Source organism: Cervus elaphus, chromosome 20 (genome assembly GCF_910594005.1).
Source record: "Cervus elaphus chromosome 20, mCerEla1.1, whole genome shotgun sequence".
Taxonomy (NCBI): domain Eukaryota; kingdom Metazoa; phylum Chordata; class Mammalia; order Artiodactyla; family Cervidae; genus Cervus; species Cervus elaphus.
Genome location: NC_057834.1, coordinates 46,765,325 through 46,773,407, shown reverse-complemented (window position 1 = coordinate 46,773,407; position 8,083 = coordinate 46,765,325). Strand labels below are relative to the sequence as shown.

Sequence of the window (8,083 nt, the reverse complement as noted above, 5' to 3'; positions counted from 1 at the left end):
GTCCGACTAGTCAAGGCTATGGTTTTTCCAGTGGTCATGTATGGATGTGAGAGGTGGACTATAAAGAAAGCTGAGCGCTGAAAAATTGATGCTTTTGAAATGTGGTGTTGGAGAAGACTCTTGAGAGTCCCTTGGACTGCAAGGAGATCCAAGGAGTTCATCCTAAAGAAGATCAGTTCACGGTGGTCATTGGAAGAACCAGTATTGAAGCTGAAACTGCAGTCCTTGGGCCACCTGATGCGAGGAGACCTGAATGTGCTTTCCAGGTTAAGAAGATTCCCTGGGGGAAAAAAATAGCGACCCACTCCAGTATTTTTGCCTTGAAAAAATCTCACAGAGAAGCCTGGCAAACTACACTCCGTGGGAACCACAAGAGTCAGATACAACTGAATAACTTAATCACTGCCAAGGAATCACAGATTAAGTCTGCAGTTATTACTTAGTTATCAGGGGAAAGCGCGCACGCAGTCCCCCACTACCATAAATTATACAGTCGAGTTTCCCCTATTTGAGGAAATCGCAGAGGTCAGCACACCCGGAGTGCAATGGGTGAGCCTCGCCCTGGGAGAACCACCTTCTTGATCATGGTATCTCCTCTGCCAGGTAAGTATGAGTTGACCTTCCCCCTGCCCCACACAGCCTTAGACACGTTCACTGTACACACACGCTGACTTTGCCGTTTCCCCGCAGTTCTTCCACTATCCTCCGCACCCTCTCCTTTCCCACACCCATCAGTCCCTCCAAATAACTCTTCTAAAAAAAATATCCAACAAAATGTCATGAAAATTTCCATAAGGAGGGAAGTGGCTCGCTAGGAACAGGACCACTTCGCTGCAAGATTTACATAAACCAACCCCATTCGGGACCTCTAAGGCGGCTCCTCTTCTTCAACCCAACCCACCCCTGTGGAGATAACCAATGGCGAGTCCCCTGTGACGGGAAGTGACGTCATGACTTCATCAACGTTAGCAATGGACATACTTACAAGGATAGAAAAGACCTGGGGCGTCTTTGGTGGCTCGACGGTAAAGCGTCAGTTTACAATCCGGGAAACCCGGGTTCGATTCCTGGGTCGCGAGGGTCCCCTGAAGAAATGGCTAACCCACTCCAATACTCTTGTCTGGAAAAATCCATAGACGGCGGATCCTGGTAGGCTACAATCTATGGGCTTGCAAAAAGTCCAACACGACTCAGCAATATAACCTTCACCGTTTAAATGAGACATACACGGGTTTTTATTTCTTTGCACTTTAAAATTTTTATTTTTTATTTGGGTATAGCCAGTTAAAATGTTGTGGTAGTTTCGGGTGAATAGCGAAGGGATTCAGCCATATACACACATGGAGATACGGATGGATTTTGCCAGCCTCCTCGGAGTCTGACTCTTCGGGCTGGATTGCACGCCGAGGAGAGAAATTTAGGGATCGTGTGTTACACTGATGCAAAAGTTTTTAAGTAATAAATAAGTTGTAAAAACATGTCAGGAAGCAACAGTTAGAACTGGACATGGAACAACAGACTGGCTCCAAATAGAAAAAAGGAATACATCAAGGCTGTCTATTGTCACCCTGCTTATTTAACTTATATGCAGAGTACATCATGAGAAACGCTGGACTTGATGAAGCACAAGCTAGACTCAAGATTGCCGGGAGAAATATCAATAACCTCAGATATGCAGATGACACCACCCTTATGGTACAAAGTGAAGAACTAAAAATTCTCTTGATGAAAGTGAAAGAGGAGAGTGAAAAAGTTGGCTTAAAGCTCAACATTCAGAAAACTAAGATCATGGCATTCGGTCCCATCACTTCACGGGAAATAGATGGGGAAACAGTGGAAACAGTGTCAGACTTTATTTTTGGGGGCTGCAAAATCACTGCAGATGGTGACTGCAGCCATGAAATTAAAAGACACTTAATCCTTGGAAGGAAAGTTATGACCAACCTAGATAACATATTAAATAGCAGAGACATTACTTTGCCAACAAAGGTCTGTCTAGTCAAGGCTATGGTTTTTCCAGTGGTAATGTATGGGTGTCAGAGTTGGACTGTGAAGAAGGCTGAGCACCAAAGAATTATTGCTTTTGAACTGTGGTGTTGGAGAAGACTCTTGAGAGTCCCTTGGACTGCAAGGAGCTCCAACCAGTCCATCCTAAGGGAGATCAGTCCTGGGTGTTCATTGGAAGGACTGAGGTTGAAGCTGACACTCCAGTATTTTGGCCACCTCATGCCAAGAGTTGACTCATTGGAAAAGACTCTGATGCTGGGAGGGATTGGGGGCAGGAGGAGAAGGGGACAACAGAGGATGAGATGGCTAGATGGCATCACCAACTCTATGGACATGAGTTTGAGTAAATTCCGGGAGTGGGTGATGGACAGGGACGCCTGGCGTGCTGCAATTCACGGGGTCGCAAAAAGTCGGACATGACTGAGAAACTGAACTGAACTGAACTGAAAACAGTGAATAGAAATACAGAGACAAAATAAAAGCATATGTATATTTCATGTGTGTAAACATACGGATTTCGGGTTACATCTCAAAGTGCTACTTGGTGGACTTGTTTTCTGTGCAGATTCTTCCTGTTTCATTCTGAGGATATCCCAAGGACCATGCTTTTCCTTTGCTTACCATACAGAATACAAGAAATGAGGACTCTGAAATAGAAACTGATGACTAAAATAAGGGCAAGAAAGATGACGTGAGAGAGTGAGGTTTGCTTGGAGAGTGAGGTTTGTCTATTTGTTTTCTCTTACTGCAGAAGACTGGGTTAGACCTGAGGGCAGAGAAGTGGGAGGCTGGAGAAGACAGCCAACTTGTGTTTTCCGACCAGAGAGCACGGGGAAATGGAGTAACTTGATCCTTGAGGTGCCTTTGGTTTAAGGGGGAAGGTGACTTCTGGAAAATCTTGGGGCGAACAGCAAAGGAACTCAGCATGCAGTTAACTTCCACGAAGAATCTTGCTTTCTGCCTCCCTTCCCCCGCCCCGCCCCATTTCTATCTCTGCAATATCAGAAATAGATTCTGGCTCTTTTCATGTGACATAAACTTAAATCCAGGGCTAGTAATACCTTAGAGAATCTCCAGAAAACTGGAGAATGAATTTATACAAACTGGGAGGAAGAAAAAAGGCTGATGAAAGCGAGCACACAAACCAAATGGAACGGACACTGGTGCCTTCTGCTCAGTGACAAACCCTCTAACTGCACAGCTGACCCTGTTGGGCCTGGGCACTAGACACCACCCGTGGTTCCATGAATTCTGCTGCACCTGGTTGGTGTTCAACTAAAGATCTTGTCGTGGGGGGATTCTTCTGTTGTAGTGGCCAGAAAGAATTTTCCCAGGGCCCACTCCTGTGTCTCTCACCTCCTATTAAATGCTGGAGTACTTTTTACTTGTAGGGAGTGGCCAGTTCCTGGTAATAGATCCACATCTTAGCCCCTCAGAAAACTAAGTGTGTGATCCTCAGAAGTTGCAGAATATGGAAAATTCCTCATCAAAGGAAAGGGGGGTTCAGATAGTAGTTGATCAAGATATAACAAAGGACAGCCCTGCAGCTAGCCCAGTGAAGAACATTATAAATTCAGTGCCCCATTTGACACAGTGCAACCCTGTGTCAAATAGACCAGGCATGCACAACCCTGTCTTGGAGCATACTAGACGTTTATCCCTGAGTGCAAGCGAGGTTTCAGCCTCTTATATGGGGATGGTTGTACCTCATCCAGTATTATTTACATTTTCTTCACTGAGAATTAAATAGCTTGAAAGTTCCCATTTCTGGGGATAGAGTAATTGGTCTAAAGCTATGGTAACAGATTCCCACCATAAGTGGTTTTAAATATTCTTTATTCACCGAGGTCCACTGTAGGAGTTTCCTATTGCTACTGTTACATGTCACTACATATTTAGTGCCTTAAAACAACACACATTTCTTATCTTATGATTCTGGAGGTCAGAAGTTCAAGATGCATCTCCCTGGGCTAAAATCAATGTGACAGTTGTGTTGTGGTGGTTCTTTGAGATGCTAGGGGAGAATCCGTTTACCTTGTCCAGCCTCTAGAAGATGCCCAGATTCTACTCTCATGGGCTGCTAGTTACAACTGACCAAGTTATTCTCACAACACATTATTCTGACACCAAGTCTCTTTCCTCCCTCTATATGACCTTTGTGATTCCATGCAGTGCCCATCTCAAGATCTTTAATTTAATCACACTGCAAAGTCTCTTTTGCCATGTCAAGTAACATAATCACAGATTCCAGGGACTCAGATGTGGACATCTTTGGGGAAGCATTAGCCTGCCACCGCAGCCAGAATCCTCAGTGACCACATTTCTGCTCCCTTCTGAAACTCATCCAGGTGAAAGCAAGTCAATCCACGGCTTCTTAGAATCAGCCAGTCAACAGCTGTGCCCTGAGCTCAGGCAGTAGAGTCAGAGAGAGAGAGAGAGAAGGAGAAAGTCTATGGGGAGATGAATCTGAGTAGCCAGTGCCTGGGAAGTTCCTAGGGACTAGAGCTGAGAGCTGCAAATGCCTTCATGGGGGGAGAAGGCTGGGGAGGGTGTTAGGAACTGAATGTATATCACCACCACCAGCACCCACCACCACCTAATTCATATGTTGACCCCTAATCCGTGTGGGGCTGTATTTGGAGAAAGCATTTTGAGGAAGATGTTGTTCAGTCATGTCCACCTCTTTGCAACTGCTGTGGCCTTCAGCATGCCAGGCTTCCCTGTCCTTCACATCTGGAGATTGCTCAAACTCATGTCCGTTGAGTCGGTGATGCCATCAAACCATCTTGTCTTCTGTTGTCTCCTTCTCCTCCTGCCTTCTATCTTTAAGGAAGTAATTAAGGTGGCTCAGACGGTAAAGCGTCTGCCTACAATGTGGGAATCTGGGTTTGATTCCTGGGCCGGGAGGATCCCCTAGAGAAGGAAATGGCAACCCACTCCAGTACTCTTGCCTGGAAAATCCCATAGCCGGAGGATCCAGGTAGGCTACAGTCCATGGGCTTGCAAAGAGTCAGACATGACTCAAAGATATAACTTTCACTTGCATAAGCTTAAATGAGGCCATAGCCTTGGGGTCCTGATCTGATAGGATTAGTGTCCTTGTGAGAAAAGAAACCAGAGAGCTTGGGCTCCTGCCCTACCCCAGCTCAACCACACAGAAGAAGCCCGGAGAGGACCCAGTGAGAAATCTGCTCTAACATTTGCAAGCCAGGAAGAGTGTTTGCATCATAAATTGAATTGACATGACATGACAGGAACGTGACATGAGTCTTTATCTTGGACAACCAGCCTCCAGAATGTGTGAAAACAGACTGATAGTTAAGCCACCCAATCTATGGTAATTTTGTATGGCTTGCCTGAGCTGACTAATACAGGAGGTTGCTTAACCATTGGCCTGAGAATCTTCTCCTACCTGGCCTTTGTGAGATCTGCCCCAATTTTGTTCATTTCCTGTAATTAGTACTCACAGCCTGCTTTCCCTTATTAAGGCTTATCTGTGATTTTAGAATGAGAATTGATCACCTGGTTTAGGGTTTTATAGTATAAGTTATTCCATGTAACAATAACCTGCACAAAGTTGTTGGTTTTTTGGTTTTTTTTTTTTTTTTGTAAACAGTTTTTGCATCTTCCCAAATATCAACCTGGCATGTTTTGAACAGCCAGATTGAGATTTTTGCAGAGTGACCCCATGAGAACATGTGGCCTGCATTTCCTCTTCTCCTGGGAGATTTCTGTGGTTTGGACTCTCCAGAGCCACAGACTAGGGTTTGGGTGCTGGTGAGGAATCTGTGGCTAGCTCTAAGGAGACCTAGGCAAAAAAGAAAAAATCCCTAGAATCAGAGCATGGAAGGGGGCTGGAGGGGGATGTGATAAGAGGCTGCTCTTATGGGAATCAAGGGGGTTGGAGAATGAAAGAGGTGGTTGGGCATGTGTAACTGTCCACCATGAGGTCAGGAGAAGTTCAAGAGAGAGCAGCTGCTTTTCTGGGACCAAGGACTAGAACTTTCTTTGCCATTCAGGCTCTGGTCATCTTCCTCCTTACTCTGCCTCTGTTTTCCCCTCCTCCTCCTTTAGAATTGACAAGGAAACATATTATCCCTTAAAGCCTTCAGAAGGTAAGACAGTCCTGTTGACATTTTGATTTTAGTCTAATGAGAACTTTGTTGGCCTCCAACAAAATTGAGGATAATAAAAGTGTGTTCTTTTAAGGTAATAAAAGTGTGTTCTTTTCAGAGGCTAAACTCATGGTCACTTATTACAGCAGACATAGAACATCAGTTCAATGTGTCTGTTACATTCACTTTAGAAGTTATAAGATGGGGACATAATGAACCCTGTATGGATCTGCAGGTTGTCTACTGACAGGTCAAGCAATATTGGTACTTCTTTGAAGCATTTCATTAAGTGTCTTTTTTCCTTTCTGTTTTTTTCCCCTCAAGGACTCTCATCCTATTTCCTGCACATTTGTACCCAACGTGGTTCTCATTTACAGCAAATTGGAAGACATTGGTGATGACACAGGTTGATTTCATTTGTTTTAGAATGGGTTCTATCATGTAGAGGGAAATAATATAATTTATGAAAAGTTAAATATTACAGAATACTCCATCTTAAAGATACACTTTTTTGCAACTTTTTTTTAAAAATTAGGGTGAAGCACTACCTTTCAAAGGGTGAAACACAAAATAGCTTTTAGGAATTTTCCCCAAAAGTAATTTGTGATTTGATCCTGACCAGGTCTGAAATTTACATGATTCATATGCTGTTGTTTTTGTAAAATCTTTGTCCACAAAATGAAGTTTTTTAAAAGCATTACTTGGGTCCTCCATTAATTACTGATTATATTATCAATTCCTAGAGTCCTCAGCAACACTGGGATGAAGGAAAAATTTCTGGGATGCTTGAATAACCACAGAGCAAAAGATACTCCAATTTTACTACTTTATCTTAAAATAATAGTTCATATCTTGGCTGACTTTTCACCCATTCTGCTGATTCTGCCAGTGAGTTCCTCTATAGTGACAGCCAGAGGTGCTGATGGAAAATATATAATTAGCTAAGTGTAAAAAGCAGAAGTTGAGGTCTTTCCATCTGCTTCAAAAAGGGGGCATGTCGCTGTACCTCAGGGCTGAGTCTCTTGAAGGATCGTTTTGTAATTGGTGGTAGGGGTGGTGAGTTTTTTTGTTCATGTTGTTGCTTATTTTATTTTTCAACTGTTACTAGGAATTAACTGTGGAATGAGTGCTTGATTTTAATTCTGGAAGGCAAAAGAATGTAACGAAGGACATTTTCCAAGGAATGTTTGAAGATCTTCATGTTAATTTGTGGTTCAACGAATCTACTGTTTAATTAAATATTTTTAATTAAAAGAGAACAAACTTATATATGGGTTTGACTCAGTGTTATAGAACAATATGTCTTAAACTGTGATCTACAGCTTACCCACATCAGAAACATATGGTTGTGTTTATGTGAAAAATTCAGACTCTAGGACTCCACACCAACTAAATCTCTGGGAAATGGAAGCCAGGAAATATATTCTCGCTAAATAGACCAGAAATAGGAGGCCCTGGGCCTCTCCTACTGCTTCCGTGGGCCTGAGGAGCTGAGCCTGTGTTCCAGGTGCTCCTGTGGGTGGTGGTTAATGCAGATGGACTCCTCTAGGCCCTGGGGCAGATTCCAGATTTCACCAAGATGTTCCTTTAGCAGGTCAGCCCCTGCAGCCACCTAGCAGGACAGGAGGAGGTGGGGATGGAGCACCCTGGTCACTCGTGGGGCCCACACTGGGGGTGGGGCTCGGCCAGCAAAATCCCAAAGATCACCATCCTCTCTCACACAGACATCCAGAAGTTTAGGTGAGCTTGCTTGAAGAGTAAACTGGCTTCAAACACAGGACAGGTGATGCTAAGCAAGCCCCAGTGGCCTCCTCCCATACAGGGTATGTGTAAGGGAGTTGTAATACATGGCCAGTTACCTGGGCAACTGGTAGGTGTAAGGCGTTTCCCATTGTCTAGAAAAATAACTGAAGGCTCTGGATCTCGGTCTAGACCCTAGACAGGTGTGACCTTTGCCTGAG

General features: G+C 44.0%; 1 non-coding gene across 1 annotated transcript; it reads right to left on the bottom strand.

Annotated features, from left to right (window-relative positions):
- Positions 1-447: 447 nt before the first annotated feature.
- LOC122678624 lies at positions 448-611 on the bottom strand. Its single transcript, XR_006336272.1, has one exon. It is a non-coding gene; the product is annotated as a U1 spliceosomal RNA (small nuclear RNA).
- Between the last annotated feature and the right edge of the window lie 7,472 nt (positions 612-8,083).